The following is a 19,828-nucleotide window of genomic DNA, read 5'->3' on the forward strand; positions in this document are numbered from 1 at the left end:
AGCTAGCAGGGCGGTCTCCCTTCCATGTTTGGGGTTGAAACCCATCTGGGAGGCATCATGTAGATGGTTGTCCTCGAGAAACTGGGTTAAAGTAATGTTAATGTGTTTCTCGAGGATCTTGGTTAGCCAAGGGAGTAAGGAAATCGGGCGATAGTTGCTGGAATTAGGCGGATCAAGAGCAGGTTTTTTCAGCAATGCCCGTACCATGGCATGCTTCCAGGCCAAAGGTACTATCCCACTCAGGATAGAGGAGTTCAGCAACTCCGTGAGTGTGGGAAGGATGGCTTTGCTAGCCAAAACCAACGTGCCTGGGGGAGCAGGATCGCACGGGGAGCCAGATTTTATTTGATGTACTAAAGTCTCTAGTATTTCCAGATTCAGGAAAGGGAAATGATCTAATTTATTTTGAAGGGGAGCTTCTGTGTCTAAGGCCAAATCGGGACTTTGGGTGGATAATTCCACGACTGGGTCTGAGAAGGAGAGGTAGATTGTGTTGACTTTATGAAAGAAAAATTCAACCAGCTCATTGCATCTAGAGAGTGAATTGCAATTATCTGGCAAATAAGAAGGGGGCCTTGTCAGAGATTTTACTTTTCGATATATCTCTTTAGGCTTAGATTTAGCCAATCTTATCTTTTCATTATAGTGGGCTGATTGTGTAATTTTTATGGCGGATTTATAGGTCCTAATGGCTTCCCTATAGGTAGCTTTGTCCACAGGATCATAAGTCATACGCCATTTCCTCTCCAATCTTTTACAGAGACGTTTTTTGTTCCTGAGCTCTTGCGTATACCAGGGTGCAGTTTTTTTTTGTCTTTTCGACCCAGAGGTACGGAGAGGAAGAGTGGAATCCAGCGAGGTGGTGATCCAATTGTTATATAAGTTGTTGTTCACAGACGGATCACAAGAGAGTGAGGGTCTAGTGGTGATAAGGGTATTGGTCCAATTATCTACATGAAGTTTGGACCAATTTCGAGCTTTACGGGAGATGAAGATAGAGGGTGAGGGTTTATGCGTGGTCCAAGTGAAAGGAATCAGAAAGTGATCTGTCCAGGGAAGAGAGCTGATGGTGCCCACTTTGAGGTGTTCACAATTGCTGAAGATCGGATCTAAAAGATGACCTTTAGCATACGTTGGGGATGGGACAAATTGCTCCAATTGAATAGCCAATTGATATACCCGACTTGTACGCCAATATTGGCATTCCTAAACACCTTTAAGGTATTAATATACCTTCACTTGCTATGGCAAGGCACTGTGTCGTTTGGCTACCTACTTGCACATTGCGGTTCGCCACAGCAAGTCCCGAAGGAAGTTAAGTGCCCAACTGACGCACTGACCAGACGCTGTCATCCTCCTCGCCGAGAATCCAGCTCCAGTGTTTCTGACTCCCCTTGCGGGGAGTTAGAGATCGAGTCCCGGCAAAGAGATACCAACCTCTCTCATTCTAAGGTAGAGAGCTTATTAGAACCTAGGGAAACTTTTGGCATTTCTTGGCACAACCAAACTAAACTAAACTATAGCTAAACAGCACCTACTTCCTCGTACTAGACTTAGATTAGGTACCCTGGGGTAGGATTATTTTAAAAATCTACGATGGATCGCACACCGCTGCCTCTCCTCCGGATCGCCCCTAGGCACTCTGGTATGTGAAGTGCGTGTGGTTTGAAGAGTTGAAACAAAGTTCGTAAGTGGTTCACCAAAGTTGGTGCAAGTAAGTACTTGTTGTTCCCAAGATCTCTAGACCCGAGACATGGCCCGGGTTTCGGGATGGTTTCCCTCATCAGTAGAGAAAGTATTTGGGGTGGATGAGAAGGCCACCAAGTAACCGTCACAGGCCTCGATGCCTCTCCGGCGCGCAGGTGCGTCTCCAAACGCTCGTCAGCTTGGGGGCTCATGGGAGCACTATAACAGAAATCTACGATGGATCGCACACCGCTAGCCTCTCCTCCGGATCGCCCCTAAGCACTCTGGTATGTGAAGTGCGTGTGGTTAGAAGAGTTGAAACAAAGTTCGTAAGTGGTTCACCAAAGTTGGTGCAAGTAAGTACTTGTTGTTCCCAAGATCTCTAGACCCGAGACATGGCCCGGGTTTCGGGATGGTTTCCCTCATCAGTAGAGAAAGTATTTGGGGTGGATGAGAAGGCCGCCAAGTAACCGTCTCAGGCCTCGATGCCTCTCCGGCGCGCAGGTGCGTCTCCAAAAGCTTGTCAGCGTGGGGGCTTATGGGAGCCCTATAACAGAAATCTACGATGGATCGCACACCGCTAGCCTCTCCTCCGGATCGCCCCTAAGCACTCTGGTATGTGAAGTGCATGTGGTTTGAAGAGTTGAAACAAAGTTCGTAAGTGGTTCACCAAAGTTGGTGCAAGTAAGTACTTGTTGTTCCCAAGATCTCTAGACCCGAGACATGGCCCGGGTTTCGGGATGGTTTCCCTCATCAGTAGAGAAAGTATTTGGGGTGGATGAGAAGGCCGCCAAGTAACCGTCACAGGCCGCGATGCCTCTCCGGCGCGCATGTGCGTCTACAAAAGCTCGTCAGCTTGGGGACTCATGGGAGCCCTATAACAGAAATCTACGATGGATCGCACACCGCTAGCCTCTCCTCCGGATCGCCCCTAAGCACTCTGGTATGTGAAGTGCGTGTGGTTTGAAGAGTTGAAACAAAGTTCGTAAGTCGTTCACCAAAGTTGGTGCAAGGAGGTACTTGTTCCCAAGATCTCTAGACCCGAGACATGGCCCGGGTTTCGGGATGGTTTTCCCTCATCAGTAGAGAAAGTATTTGGGGTGGATGAGAAGGCCGCCAAGTAACCATCACAGGCCTCGATGCCTCTCCGGCGCGCAGGTGCGTCTCCAAAAGCTCGTCAGCTTGGGGGCTCATGGGAACCCTATAACAGAAATCTACGATGGATCGCACACCGCTAGCCTCTCCTCCGGATCGCCCCTAAGCACTCTGGTATGTGAAGTGCGTGTGGTTTGAAGAGTTGAAACAAAGTTCGTAAGTGGTTCACCAAAGTTGGTGCAAGTAAGTACTTGTTGTTCCCAAGATCTCTAGACCCGAGACATGGCCCGGCTTTCGGGATGGTTTCCCTCATCAGTAGAGAAAGTATTTGGGGTGGATGAGAAAGCCGCCAAGTAACCGTCACAGGCCTCGATGCCTCTCCGGTGCGCAGGTGCGTCTCCAAAAGCTCGTCAGTTTGGGGGCTCATGGGAGCCCTATAACAGAAATCTATGCTGGATCGCACACCGCTAGCCTCTTCTCCGGATCGCCCCTAAGCACTCTGGTATGTGAAGTGCGTGTGGTTTGAAGAGTTGAATCAAAGTTCGTAAGTGGTTCACCAAAGTTGGTGCAAGTAAGTACTTGTTGTTCCCAAGATCTCTAGACCCGAGACATGGCCCGGGTTTCGGGATGGTTTCCCTCATCAGTAGAGAAAGTATTTGGGGTGGATGAGAAGGCCGCCAAGTAACCGTCACAGGCCTCGATGCCTCCCGGCGCGCAGGTGCGTCTCCAAAAGCTCGTCAGCTTGGGGGCTCATGGGAGCCCTATAACAGAAATCTACGATGGATCGCACACCGCTAGCCTCTCCTCCGGATCGCCCCTAAGCACTCTGGTATGTGAAGTGCGTGTGGTTTGAAGAGTTGAAACAAAGTTCGTAAGTGGTTCACCAAAGTTGGTGCAAGTAAGTACTTGTTGTTCCCAAGATCTCTAGACCCGAGACATGGCCCGGGATTCGGAATGGTTTCCCTCATCAGTAGAGAAAGGATTTGGGGTGGATGAGAAGGCCGCAAAGTAACTGTCCAGGCCTCGATGCCTCTCCGGCGCGCAGGCGCGTCTCCAAAAGCTCGTCAGCTTGTGGGCTCATGGGAGCCCTATAACAGAAATCTACGATGGATCGCACACCACTAGCCTCTCCTCCGGATCGCCCCTAAGCACTCTGGTATGTGAAGTGCGTGTGGTTTGAAGAGTTGAAACAAAGTTCGTAAGTGGTTCACCAAAGTTGGTGCAAGTAAGTACTTGTTGTTCCCAAGATCTCTAGACCCGAGACATGGTCCGGGTTTCGGGATAGTTTCCCTCATCAGTAGGGAAAGTATTTGGGGTGGATGAGAAGGCCGCCAAGTAACCGTCACAGGCCTCGATGCCTCTCCGGCACGCAGAGATGATGGAATTTTCAAGAACATACTTGCCCAACCATGGTTCTTTGTGCTGCTCGCACTACAAATACCAAGATGCAGAGGGGCGATCTGGTGGAGAGGCCAGCAGAGTCGCGCCCATCTTTGTTTAGGATTATTTTAGAAGCACCAGTTGAGTGTTTTAGCCTGTGGTATTTATGTATGTATTTTTATATATGTCATAGCTACATGCTATTGTAGTGTTATTTTACATTACTGCAAACGCTGTACGTATTATACTTCGCATTCTGTCTTACGATTGTAGCAGTTCATATCTCTTGCATGAGAAATAAGACTGTTCAATAAACCCTTTCATTGAAACGTCTGTCTCCCTATTTCTATGCAATGCTGTAGAAACGAAGCATGCACGATTGACTGAGTCTATTGTTTCCACGACTCTGAAGATATTGTTCCGACCCTAAGGGAAACAAAGTTGTCATGTTTATGCGGTTGTCAGAAATTAATCGCCTCTTGTTCATTCAAGAAAGTTTCTAGTGACCTCTGAGTTAGCTGGCACACAGAAGTAATTAAGTTTAATGTACTCGATAGAGACATACTGACCTCAGTCCTATGTCAAATCTATAGTGTATATTATTCCAGTGTGCAGAGCCTATCAGGGATATAGGAACTACACTACAACTCAACGATTTCGTACTTTGCAGATTGCAACAAATAAAACCTTTATAGTTTCCACAATGAACTACTAGACTAGGAGTGGAGCTCCTCCGCTAAGGTGGGGAGTGCCGTCCCTCAAGAAAAATAAAATGACAGTAACGCCACAATATTATCATTTTATTTTTCCCTAGCAGTTCTACAGGTATTAGGGGTGGCTGGGCCACCTAAAGAGCAGGGGAGGAGTGGTAGGCACTCGCCAAATGCGCATGACATTTCGGCCAGCCACCTTAGACCGGCCAAACAGTCACTGTGTATGTTCCCCAACGGCTGTATTACACAGCCTGGTGAGGACTGTGCACAGTTCCATAGTCCCGATCTGAGCACTGACCCATGGTACTCAGACCAATCAAGATGCTGCTATCAGCACCGTTGTGATTGGCTAGAGGAGTCTGGAAGCCTGGGTCGCAACAAGGTGGCCAGGAGGAGAGGCGGCTGCCGGTAAGGTACGTTTCTTTTTCTTTTCTTTTTCTTTTTTGTGCGATGTGGGGTGGACCCCAGGCTGTCTTGTATTGGAGTTGGGACCCTCATCCTTTAAGCCAGAGGTCTTCAATCTGTGGGGCGCGACCCCCAGGGGGGTCGTGGAGTCTTGGGAAGAGGGTCGCGCATTCCCTGGGCTCACTTCCGCCTGGCCTCTTGGAAAAGTAAACCGTCCCTGGGCAGTTCATTTTGAAATTAAAATACTTTGAGCTTCTTTGCAATTCAAGAAGTGTTCTCATGTGCTGTGAAACCGGAGCTGATCAGACAGCTAGGCAAGGTTTGCCTGCTTGCCTGAAAGGACTGGAAATGTGCGCGCTACAGGTTAATTTGAAAGTGTAAAGGGCAATTTTTAAATGTAAAGAATGCTTGGTACTGACTTTCATTGATTGAATCCCTCCCCTGAAGCTTAGTGACGAGCTGTGAAGTGCGTGCTTCTAATTGCAAATATATTTACATAGCGCTTACTATCGGGAAGGAGGTGTTGAATTTCAGTAAGTAGCAAGAACAAGCATTTACAATACAATAGGTTGCGCACTTATAAAAGTAAAAGCTACAGGTATTATAAATTATGGTTTTATTTATATTTTGGAGTAATTATGTAAGGAAAAAGTGCCCGCAATAGCACATTATGAGCTTTTATATCTCATTCTGCTTAGCAGTTGGCATTTAACCTTACTCCCATTTCTGTGTGATCCTGTCACAAGTCCTCAACTGCTTCAAAGTTGTAACGGTGGCAAGCAAAATATAGTATTTCTGTGTGTATGGAATCGCTTAGCTTGTCTTTGCTCCCATAGTGCAGTTGTTTAGACATCACCAGGAATTCGGAGTTTAGAGAGGACTGACCCTAAACGTGCACACAAAGCCAGTCTGGCTCAACCGCTAACAGCCCAGTACCTCCGACAGTATGAGGCTGCAATGACCTCACAGGTGTTAGTATGGATGCAGCCCATGGGAGAGACTCCTACTAACAAAGCTGATGTCCAATGGGGCCTCAAGAGACACTTTCTCTTCTCTCTGCTTCACTAAACATTCCTTTTGTCAGGGGCAGGAGTACGCTGATCTCTCACAAGGTGCAGTGGCCATCTTAGAAATACTAACAGTCGGGCGTGGCTTGGACGACAAAGAAGATGGTCGTCTAGGTCCGGAGCTCCGCGACCCCTGAGGAGAACAATTGCGATTTAAGGCAACAAACACAGGGTGAACATCCTGTAGAAAGATGTCAACGAAGCATGAAGTAAGGAGCTACAAGAAATAAAAGCAACCGGCCCTAGAAGTAAGTGCAAAGCCCGAAAAACAGCCAAAATCAACTCTGAAGCACCCAGACGCGAGAGGGAAGATGGCGGAGGGGCAGCACTAAAGAACTAAAGAACTAAAGAACAACCAGACCCGAGTGAAGAGCAGCGAAGCCTGAACCCTACAAACGGAAGAAAAAAAACCCACACAAGCGCAGGCAAGCACAAGCGCACTCAGCGGACTGGTGACCAGAGCAGTAATGAAAATGGATGTAGAGACGAAATAGGAAGCGAAAAAAGGAAAGACCTGGAAGGAAAGAGGTGAGAGCGGAGGGGCGGAGAGTTGCCGAAGTGTGGGAGACACCGCCGGAGCACTCACCGACCAAAGAGACTCACCGTCGGCAGTGATCACAGGACTGCGGGAGTCAAGCGGAGCCTGAACCGGAAGCGCTTAACAAGTCAGCCATTACGGGAAGAAGGAGGCGGAAGAAGAAGGCAGCTAACCCGGAAGCCGTAGAGGGAGGAAGCGGAAACACAAGCCATCCAGAGATCCGGAATAAACAAAGTGGTGAAGGAACGGGAGCCGGCGTGAGAAGACAGACACACGGCTGAAGCGGCACAACGGCACGAAAGAGCAATGCGCTCGGCAGCCTAGACCGCGCTAGAGAGGAGGGAATGAACGAGTGAGCCCCGCCCCTCCCCATTTGAAAATAAAAGCGCGAGGCCAGAACCAATCATAAAGACACACGGCCAGGGGGGAGGAGCCGAGCGGAGCGGGGGAAACTCACCTGCACCACAAGGAAAAAAAAAGGGGGAAGTGCCAAAAGCAGCAGAAACGCAGCAAGTGAGCGCGAGGAGGGGTTCTTTGGCCAGTGTGAGACCTGCAGGGGAATCAGCATCACGTAACAATAGCGCTGGGCGGCGCTGGTCAGCAAAGTACCCTTAACCCTTAATACCACGCCCACGGAAAAGAGACTGAGAACACGGTGGTGCGGTCTCCCTCAGTGCTCAGCACCAAATCAAGGGAGAGAGGTGGAACTACAGGACAAAGCCACAACAGGACCCATACAGGGTCGTATGAAACGAAACAACGCTGGAGGGGGCGAGAATAAAAACAAAGACCAGGCAGATCAAGGTTCCAAGCCGGTTCCGCTATAACGCCGCTATTAAAACGTTAGTGACCACGCAGGACAGACAGCAAACCAAGGAGAGGACAACAGACACTCTAAGCAGCGAGAGCAGACAACACTCAAAGAAAATGGCAGAGCTGAAAGATACTAATGACCAGAAGAAGCTACGGAAAGAGATACCGGAATCGCCCGGGAAGCACAGAACAGAGAGTGCAACACTAGAAATAGTTTTGAAAAGTATCAACGAAGTCAAGGCTGTGGCGAGAGAAACGAAAAAATCGGTAGATAACATGCAACTAGAGCTGGCAGCGATTCGAGCTGACCAGCATAACACAAACACCAGACTGGAGAAAGCAGAGAACAAAATAGGCGAGGTGGAAGACGCAACTAGGAAGAACATCAAGGCCACGGAAGAAAACGCAAAGATGGCCAAAGCGATGCAGAAGCAGCTGGCAGAGCAAGACGACAGAGCAAGAAAGGGGAACATCAGAATCTTAGGCGTAGCTGAAGGCCTAGAGGATAAGGAGAAATCCTGTGCTGCAATGCTCGAGGACATGCTCCCTAAGCTCACCGGCCTAACTTTTGAGAGACAGTTTGAAGTCAACAAAGCATACAGAGTACCGGCAGGGAAGCCAGCGTTGGGCAGGCCCCCAAGGGCTATAATATGCTCCCCACTTAGAGCAGAACATACAGATGCGATTTTCGCTTTTGCAAGAAGGAATCAAAACCTCACCTGGGCGAGCAACAAGATTGTGCTCACGCAGGACTACTCAAAGACCACAGTGGAAGCCAGGAAAGGCTTTTTAGCCATGAGAGAGGAGCTGCGGAAAAGGAACCTCACATATTCATTCACGGGACCATCCCGATTCAAGGTCACAGACAACTGGCGATCCATCGCGTTCGAGGATCCAGGAGAACTAAAACGCTACCTAGCAGGTCCACCAACCGAGGAGATGGAAGCAAGCGGACACAGTCAAAGCGCTCCAAAAAGAAGCGCATCACCATCCGAAGATGGGGAAGCTAAGTGAGCCAGCACCAGGAAGAAAGGAGCATGGAATGCACAAAGAACACCTCAACATCAACATCAACACCTAAGGACCAAAGGACCAAGCCAAGTACACTACACCGAAATCTACCTCAAGGCCACCTCTGAGATACCTCAGAGCTACCTCATAGCTCGTATGAAGAGACTTAATAAGGCACTACCCAGAACGGCGAAGGAACTTCATAGAGAGAAACAGCAGAACTTATAACAAGAAGGGAACATTGCAGAGCGTCGACCGATCTACCTCAGGGAGTTGCGGACAAGGAACTTTGTTGTCGCACACCCAATATGCAAGTAAGGGGGGGGTGGGGGGAGGGAGGGGAGGGGCAGAGGGGGGGAGGGGGGTGCGAGGTACATACACATGGGTTGACAATACTTTCTTATCTTTCCCTATCTTTCTACACCCTTTTCATTCTTCAAGAGAGAGTAGACAGGAGAACCAAACACAGAACTAGGACAAGTAGGAAGCCAGCAAAGAAGCCAGCCAGGTAGGAGCGAAAATGACACACAACATGAATCACAATCTTGAAGCAGACATAAGAGTAGTATCAATGAATGTAAAGGGCCTCAACCACCCTGTTAAGAGAAGGAAAATCCTAGATCACCTTTTCAAACTGAAAAGTGACATTTATGTGCTGCAGGAGACCAGGCTAGCCGAGGAAGACATAGACCGACTAAATGCAGGATGGATAGGACACGTAATAGGGTCCCCCGCAAGGAACAAAAAAAACGGAGTCATCACTATACTCAGCAAAAAGTCAAAACTATCACCGGTCAAAACTAAGAGGGACGAGGAGGGGAGATTATTAATCACGAGCGTGCTCAGGGGTGAGGAGCTTATACATGTGGCAAACATATACGGACCCAACACAGAGGATAAGACGTTCTGGGAACAGACAGGCAAAGAACTAGACGCACTACCTTTGGACGAACTGCTAATAGTAGCGGGCGACATGAACCAAGTTCTGGACCCTGCCATAGATAGACACCCACAAAGACAGAGCCTAAACACACAGAGAGGCAACCCACTACAAGACCTTTGCGCAAGACTTAGACTAGCAGACCCGTGGAGACTACAAAACCCAGATGGGAGGGAATACACCTTCTACTCCAATCCACACAACTCATACAGTAGGATCGACTATATACTGATATCAGACACTCACACACACCTAATAGAACACACAGAGATAGGCCCAAGAGCGATATCAGACCACTCCCACATCTCCCTCACTCTGACGGGCAGACACAACGAGCAACCCACACAACGATGGAGGTTTGACGATGACCTCCTCAAAAACAACAGCTACAGTACTGAAATAGAAGTTGCACTCAAGGAGTACCTAGCGAACAATGACACACCAGACGTAGGAAGAGAGACACTATGGGACGCAATGAAAGCTACTGTGAGAGGGACAATAATGAACATCAAAGGTAGACAGAACAGAGAAAGAAACAAAAAGATATCTGACTTAGAAAACGAAATAAAAAGACTAGAGGCAGGTCACATAATCAATCTAGAAGACAGGAACACCCTCACAACACTAACAAAGAAAAAGTACGAATTAAACAGGATCCTTAGTGAAAGGGCAGGCACCTGGATTAACAAGTATAGAGCAATAAATTTATGCTCGGCCAACAGGGCAGGGAAAGCACTTGCAGCATACCTCAAGGGCAAGCAGAGACAGCACACAATAGCAGCAGTCAGAGACGGCACGAACAAATCACACACATCGAACAAAGGAATACTGGACACTTTCAGAGATTTCTATGCACAGCTATACAAAAAAGACGACACGGTCAGAGCAGATGGAGGAAAGGAACTACTAGGGAGTGTCTCGACTCCAACCCTGACAGAAACACAGAAGGACAGACTAGACTCAGAAATAACTGGAGACGAGATAGAGAGAGCAGTCAACAGCCTGAAAGACAGAAAAGCCCCTGGGCCAGACGGCTTCACAGCCAAGTTCTACAAACACTACATCAAAACACTAAGGCCGGCAATGACAGCAGTCTTTGCGAACTGCATACACAAAGGCCGCATGACGCCGTCAATGGCGGAAGCAAACATCATAGTGATCCCCAAAGAAGGCAAAGACGCACAACACCCAGGGAACTACAGACCAATATCACTTATCAATGTTGACTGCAAAATATATGCCAAGATCCTAGCCACCAGGCTCAACACCTACCTGCCATCCCTCATACATTGCGCACAAGTGGGATACCTGAAGAATAGGATGTCCCAAGATAATACAAGGCTGCTATGCCACGTAATCAACCACGCAGCCAAAAGCAACAACGCGGCAGTCATGATCGCCCTAGATGCCGAAAAAGCTTTCGACAGAGTGTCATGGCCCTATTTAGAGCTATGTATGCAAAAATTTGGGCTGGGACAACAGTATAGGAAGATGGTAATGGCACTGTACAACGAGCCTAAAGCCCGGGTGGTGGTGAATGGAGGCACATCGGAGCTACTAGACCTCAAACGAGGGACGAGGCAGGGATGCCCCTTATCCCCAGGCCTCTTCCTACTAGCGATAGAACCCCTACTGTGCATGATCCGCTCAAACCCTGACATTAGGGGCATACCTATAGAGGGTGAATCCTTTAAATTGGCAGCATATGCAGACGATGTCCTCATAGTAACGGAGAACCCGGATAGTTCCATTAAAGCACTAATGGAAACCATAGACCAGTTTGCGCAAGTGTCAGGATACAAACTCAACAGAGAGAAATCTGAATGCAAACCACTGAACGTACATACCAACAAGACAGTACTGGGGACCTCGGGTCTAGCATGGCAGAAGAAAGCCATCAAGTACCTGGGCCTCCTGTTCGAGAGAGACTTGCGGACCACAGTAGACCAGAACGAAAAAGCAATCTTGCACAAAATAAGAGAGAAGCTAGAGGGATGGTCACCAAGATTTACCACATGGTGGGGTAGGGTGGAGACCATCAAAATGATGGTCACCCCTATGATCAACTACATGCTCAACATGCTACCACTAACTAGCACACCTGACTTCCACAAGAAACTGGACAAACTACTAAACACATTTCTATGGAGGGGAAAGAAACCTAGAATCAGCCTTCAGAAACTCAGACTCCCCAGGGTTCTGGGAGGTCTGAACATAACGAACTTCAGAACCTTCCAAACAGCCTACTTGGCAGCACAGGGCCTACACTGGATATCACCAAAGAACGACTACACCCCGGCCTGGCTCTCCCTAGAGCGGAGACTTCTAGGAGGGATGGAACCCGTGGCACTACTCACAGCGACAAAACACCCCGCGATTAAACAGAACACAATCCTCAGGAACACGCGACTGGCCCTACTAAAATTAGACAAACTGCTAGACGTCAGCGTCAGACAATCTCAGCTAGAGTCGCTATGGCACAACCCCAGAATTAAGTACAGGAATAAAACACTAGACATGCACACCTGGTACAGGCAGGGCATAACGACGGTGAGCCAGCTGAAGGAGACAGGGAATCAGACATCATTTGACGAACTCAGACAACAATACAACTTCGACAACATAGAGCTCTATAACTTCCTTAAAATAAGAGTAGCAATAGCCAAAGCCAACATAAACACGCTCGCCCCATCAATAACACAATACGCCATTAGCCTGAACATCACGGGACACCAGGTAGCACACATATACAGAGCCATGACCCCCAAAACGTCCAAATTGAACAACAGAACTGTAAGCCAATGGGAAGAAGCAGTAGGGAGAGAGCTAAGCGAGAAGGATAGGGCAGATTTATGGTCCTCCACATCAAGGAGGAAAGTGACAACGACCCTGGATCAGACAAAATTCTGGCTAGTACACAGGGCCTACTGGACCCCAGCGCGTCTCGCCAACATAGGCATCAGAGAGACTGACTCCTGCTGGAACTGCAACAGGCAGAAGGGAGACCTAGCACACCTCCTATTCCACTGCGCCAAAACAAAGAAGTTCTGGCACTCCATAATCACTCTAATCAATGACATGACAGGAGCCACACTATCAATGGACTTTCACCACCTAATTCTGGGATACACGGACCCTTCCATAACATCTGAAAATGACAGAGACCTGATTGACCTCCTGCTTACAGCAGCAGTCAAGACGGTGTTGAATAACTGGAAGGACACAGCAAAAGCCACCTTTAAGGCCTGGTTCAACTGGGTCATCTTCCTAAGGGGAGCCGACACCATAACGTCTAACAGCCAAAGGGACTCAGGGAAAAAGAGCGAGTTATGGCTGTCACTAGACAACTACTTGTCCTCTCACAAGCCACCCTAGACACTAAGACCAGACAATACTACCGAATGCACACACGCACCCTACTCAACAACATAATATGCCTACGTCTCTCTTCATCTTTTGATCTTCTATCTCCTCACATCACCAGGGGGGCGGGAAGACAACCATGCCGGTGGCAAAGGGACACGGGGGAACTGGAACGTGCAAGAACGAAGTGAAAAAGATGCAACAAATTGCAGAATGGACTGTCAAGAGCCAAACTAATTAAAGCCAATGTATACAATGCTTGACAACCCCCCCCCCCCCCTGGTGCGTTTTTTCATTCTTCTCTTTCCCCATGTGTTCTCCACCCAGTACCATGTAAATATGCTCTTTATTTTCAATAAAAAATTACAGAAATTAAAAAAAAAGAAATACTAACAGCCACTTCAGCTACTTCCAGCGAAATGCCAACAGAGACTGCAATACAGGCATGTGCTTTTAATGGGCAGTTCCGTTGGGCCTGTAATTATCCCATTGCTAGTTTTAGCTATGTATTTCATATATTCTCATGAAAAGCCCATATCTAAATATGTCAAAATACCATTTTGATGCATTGCAGTACGTGCGTGCAAGCATTGGGAAAATTAACTACCAGGATGCAATGCAGCTGCTATTGCCAAATCACTACAGTTAATGAGTAAAGATAACAATGCATCATATTAAAGAAGCTGTTTCCGCACAGTGACTTGATGGGAACCAGCATGCACTGCTCTTTAACATGTGTTGCTGTACAAGAGTGCTAAGTTTGCTTACTGCTTACTTCAGTACTGAGTCCAACTCTCATTTGTGTCAACCAGTGGAACTTTACCTGCAGAAAGCTGCCTCCTGTCTGTTGATCCTCGGGACATCCTCCTGCATGATGAGGCAGAGCATTTCACTTTCACCCTGCTCTCTCGGCAACTGGCTGCAGCTCCGAAGCTGGGCTGCGTGCCACAGGCGCTGTGTTGCAACAGGAAGTGCGGAGCCTATACGTATTTACTTAAGCGGGTGCCATGTTTAAATGAGGCACTAAGAAGTCCAGGTTGCATGATTTAAATAAATAAATAAATAATTAGGAAAGTGGGCGCCGACTACATCATCAAGCGTGGTACACCTGCATATTAAATTAACCGGGCACTGTGCTACTACTACATTAAGTGCAGCACCTGTGCAGGTTACATTTATGCGCATGGCGGCCCGTACAGTTTAATATTGTTTCACCACCATAAAAATGATTTGCCGTGGGAATTGGGGACGTTTATGGTTGTCGAGGATGAGGAGTACCAGGTTCCAGAAATTTGTTTCAGGAGGGGTTCTTACGCCTAAAATCTTTTGAAAGGGGGGTCTCAGCATCAAAAAGTTTGAAGACCTCTGCTTTAAGCTATGCTATTGCATGCCTTGCAGGCCCCTGCATTGTAGGGGGGTAGAAACCATTCAGTTCAGGGGCCCCCATTGAGCCCAGTCTGTAGGTGGGGCCCCATCATTTTGCATTACACCACTGTGTATGATGACTTGGAGCAACAGGGATGCATGGACAGCTCTTTGGCACTGAGTTCTACTGAGCAGTGATATACCTATATACGCAGTTGTTATTTAAAAAGAGTTTGGGAGGTGCCAGATTTTCTGTGATTGCTCCACACATTTAAAAGTCTCTGCCTTTTGACATAAGAATCACGACTGCCTATCCAAGATTCAGGTAACTTAAAAAACTTGCTTTTTAAACAAGCTTATGGCTAGGTTTTGATTTTTGGTATTCCTTCTCTTACTCAGTGCCATGAAACCTTTTTGGGTGTACGTGCGCTTTATAAATGTTCTTTAACAGAACGTAAAATAACATACAGCTACAACATTCGGATTTTACTAGTATAGGTGGCAATGCTCTATGCTTAGAAGGCCTCGAACACCACGCGAGAAGAGTATTTGAGCCTAAATGAGCGAGATGTCACATTAGCGAATGGTGTTCTGAACGTCAGATTTGCATATGCTAATGACAAATATCATCAGAAGAATGCGGGATCTTTTTCACATGTGATGTCAGGGCAGTCAAACATTTTAGCATATATGTGGAAGCATAGAATACAGTGTCTACTGGGAGGACCTGCCTACATAAGCTGGCCAGGTGTTGGTAAGTTCCATCAAAGTGTTATTTAGTAAGGGATGCTAATGACAAGGGTAACTCGTCATGGAGTGCCCATTCATTTCAATGGAAATTACATGAAGAGGGTCCACGGGCCTTAGCATCCAAGTGGTTAATGAGTACCATGAGGGAATGCCGTGTTTGTTAGTTTTGTTTTGCAGCCGTCAGAGCCTTCACATATTAAACGTAAAATAAAAATCACATTTTGAAATGTCTGTGGAGAAAAAACAAGAACATTGAATTTTGAGATTTCTAATCAGCACTGACTATAGCTACTATAAATAGAGCAAACTAGCACACCTTGCAATAATCCCCAACCCCTCGGTGCATATTAGCACCACCTGGGAAATGTATGTCCCACAGCCCCGGATTTCTTACACCTACGCACACGTCCTACTCCTAGCATACATCTGAATAGAATTATGGTAACTTAGCGGCAGAAAACGTGACCAACTAATTTATCGGCAATATCATCTGTTGCTTTATTTACACCACGTAACTCCTTTTCCAACTCTGTATGTTGCAGGGGTTTAACATGCTTTGTTTCCTGTTGAGTAAAAATACAGAATCAAATAACCAGCACACGTTTGAGCATTTGAACTTTGGAAAAACAAAATTCTACCTGCCAAAGAAGAGACGTGCTAAAAAAATACCCCATCAGTCAGCACGGCCAGCTCTACACACTGTAAAGTATTACTTTATCGCCTGAACACTCTTTGTAACAATGGTCTATGTCGAGTTGCATTCATTTTAAACCTCTTCATTAATCTCCAGCCTGCCTTTTGAGAAAACCTTAATACACCGAGCAGCCTTCTTTCAGCCTCCAGATTGTCTTCAATGGATGGGATCAGTTTAACTCACAGTGGCCTGACCATGTTCACATTCATCAAATTCTTTCCATTTGTTCGAGTTTATTTGCTGATGGATTTTTTTTCAACAACAAAAAAACAGAAGCATTCCTCAAAACCCACAGATCGGCCTTCCTAACACCTGGGCCACTTGCAGGCAGTGAAACCTAGCAGGAGGAGGATCGCCTGTCTTCGGATGCAGCTGGCCTGGCTGCTTTCTATTAGTGACTGAGCCGTGGCGATGGTGTCTGTGAGAGCTGCAAACAAGAGGCATCAATTATGAACCGAGAGTGCGGCTCCTCTGAAAGTAGAGGGTTTTAACTGGTTTTGTTTTCATTCCAGTCTTGTTTCCAAAGGTGTAAAGACGATGGATTTTTCACATTTCTTTCAAATTTGAAATACAAAGCACTAGAAAATAAAAAGTCACAGTCAAAGCATTGGATAAGGAATAAAGGGGAAAGGCTAATGTGATTGACAAGGATAGTATTTTGAGCAAATGAGCGCTTACTGTAAGTGTACATCATTCGCCAGACTGTGCTCTTTCGGATCTCATGAAGTAAATGTGATAGATTAATGCGATGTGGTGATGTGGAAACTCCCTTAGGTGGGAGATACAGTCTGCAACTGCAATTTATGTTTCTTCTCATGTAAGAATCATATTTTTATTTTTTAACGGATGGCCCACCTGTAAACATCAACATATGTGGCGCAATGGCCAGAGCTAATGTTTTGTAACTAGGGAGCTGGGTTTAATTGTAGGGTCGATTCAACACACTGTGATTCTGGGTAAATCATGTAATCTGGCTCTGCCCATGCCTAAAAATCAGGAATATAACTTATTATAATGTAAAATGGTGCTCACATAAAGTGCTCTAATGCCAATGGGCCAAGTTCCCGCTATTTAAAGCTGAACAAATAAAAGAATACCAAAAATCATTTAGCCTTGAGACGGATTGCAGACATTTTTGGATGATGCTGTGAACTCACCTCTTCTTTATCATGAGGTTGTGTACAGCAAATGGGAGAAGCCCATGGGTAAGAAGAGTTACCTGGAGGATTGAGTGCTGCTTCATTGGTGAACTTTCCTAGAAGTATGATCTAGTTTGAAATATCAAATCATTGAATGATGATGACAGAAGTTAGCAAACATGCTGGGCCCAACTGTGAGCTCCGATCCTACCAAGTCTAAGTGTAGGCTTTGCCCTGCCACAGGCCCTTTCTCAAGTGCTGAACAGTGTGGCACCAGCCCAGCTGTCTCTCGTGTGGCTTAATTCTGTTCCAAAGGAAGGCTAGTGGTGAAGATCTATCTATCTATCTATCTATCTATCTATCTATCTATCTATCTATCTATCTATCTATCTATCTATCTATCTATCTATCTATCTATCTATCTATCTATCTATTATATTTGAAACAATTTTAAAGCACAAGTTTAATTTCCTTTCTCAAAAAAGGAGAGTCACACTCACGGGTCTGCCATAGTATCTAAATGTATTGGTTCCATAAAGATAGTTTCTACACGTTTCAGCCACAACACTTGCCTTGGTCATGAATGGTACCCATGTCGATTCCACGTGTTAACAAAGTTTTTAAAAGAGTCTTTTACTTCGATTACAATTAATTGAAATGGAAGAAATAACTCCTGTTTGTCACATCAGTGTATGTTTTTTTAATTATTCCTTCATCACAAGTTTTAAATTATTCAGTAATGCATTAAAATAACATCTATTTTTTTAAACATTTTTTTAGCGCTGTAAATTATACCTTTCAAAATATCTTTTTTATGGTATATTACTAGACATAAAAAAATAAATATTTGGCATGGCATTGTAATTTATGAAAAATATGGGGAAACAAATGTTATATCAGCAGTACGTCATCTCCATTTTTTTTGTCCATCCCAATTATAAATCAACATTGTATGTCAAATGATTCTCTTCTCTTTGCCATCAAACCCAAGTAGGTATTTTCTTACATCTAATCAACTTCCACACTGGCAGGAATTAAATTCATTTGTCCTTTGGGTGTTCTGCCCAAGTGGGCCATTTCAGAATATTCCTTGATTTCAGTAATATAATAATTTCTGAAAATAGACTCATATCAGCAACCTAGAACTAGGTTGAAACATTTTTTTAAAACAACTCGTCTGGTAAATCACATATAATTGCATACCAAAAAATGCAAAACAAACCAAAATGTTTTAAACTACACAATACAAATAAAAAGCCAGTTGCCCTACACATGTATATAAAGTTCCCTGTCAATATTAAGGCCTGAGTGTTGCTTAGTATCCAAGCCCTGAATAAACCTCACTTGATGTCTTCTTAAGTCTAATTCCCTATTACCTTGATCTGAGGATATTGTCTATGACAGAGTATCATAAAATGCTTCAATGACGTCCATTAAATCTAAGGAAATGTCGAGCTACTGGGTAACTTTCATCTCTGTTAATTGTTGCTCTTATTTGTTGTAAACTTTTCTTGTGTACGACCAAAATCGTAATCCCAATGTTTTTCTCATTATATGGGCATGAGAGCATATACATTGCATAGTCAGGTTTGCAAGTTAGAGTTTTCTTAAAATACCACACACTGTTTTTGATGGCATCATAACAGTTATACAGTCTTCACTAAATTAATGGGCTTTACATTTGTTCCAACCTTTGAAACCATTTTTTTCTGCAAACAATCACATCCTGATGTTTTGTGGTGTGAAAAATTGCTTTTTACTAGTCTTTCTATTGTGGAAAGTGCCTTCTTTAATTTAGTGACCCCTACATATCATATCAAAGTTGCTTCTCTGAATTGCAAGTTTGCAGTTTAACTGAACCTCCATACCTGGCCCTCAACCAAGACAGTCACCTTGATTCTACTGCACTCATTGAACCCTGTTTCTGTTCATCCTCCATACCAATACCCTAACAAAAGGATATAACATCCAATACATTATGAAAGCATAAAAACTGGTGGGGTGGTTGCCTTTATCCACAAGGAGCCCTTTAAAAGCAAACTGATTATATAAAAAACATATACTAGTAGAAGTAGTAGTAATATACTTTATTCGATATAAATATCATTAAAGTACAGACATACACATATATTATGGCAAGGAAAACAAAACTTTAAAAAGGGACGATTTATATCTATTTCATGCAATTAAAATACACATTTAAAAGGCGACAAAAAGCACATATATACATGTTAAAACAAGGTATTTAGGCATTCTCTCAATTATTAGCAGTGGTACAATACAAAGATTCAGTTCCAGCAGGCTCTAAGCATTTTTGTAGTTTAGTGACTTGTAGCGGATATACCAAGCACTTGATGGATATTTAGCTACTCCGCATACAACAACTAGGGAACTTGTATCGATTAGGAGGATGCGAAGAGCAACTCTAAAGTCTCTGACTCCTAACATCAAGCATACCGGTTTCAACCATTTTACTCTCGCATTCTTGTATGCTTTACATCCGAACAAGAAATGCGGTAAAGATTCGTTTTTACATGGGCAGCATGGGCAGGAACCATCTATGGCCCACCTTCCTTTCCAGCCCTCCACAATTTTGTTGAGTGGAAGTGTCCCGTATCTCATTTTTAAAAAAATGGCTCTATCTTTAGGTTTTCGATTGAAATCTAAGAGGGGTTCAAACCTTGTGATGGGCTTATGCTCTAGAAATTGAGCAGTTAGGGCTCCCTGTGTGTTCCTGAGTTCCTCAGTCTGGCACCACTCCCAATACATTTTCTTAATTACTTGTTTTGGCGGAGGGGACTGTGTAGTCCTAAATTACGCCAATCCAAGCTTTGTGACCATCTGTTTGAGTTTGGTTAGCCACTGAATC

This window comes from Lissotriton helveticus, chromosome 2_1, assembly GCF_964261635.1.
Source record: "Lissotriton helveticus chromosome 2_1, aLisHel1.1, whole genome shotgun sequence".
Taxonomy (NCBI): Eukaryota; Metazoa; Chordata; class Amphibia; order Caudata; family Salamandridae; genus Lissotriton; species Lissotriton helveticus.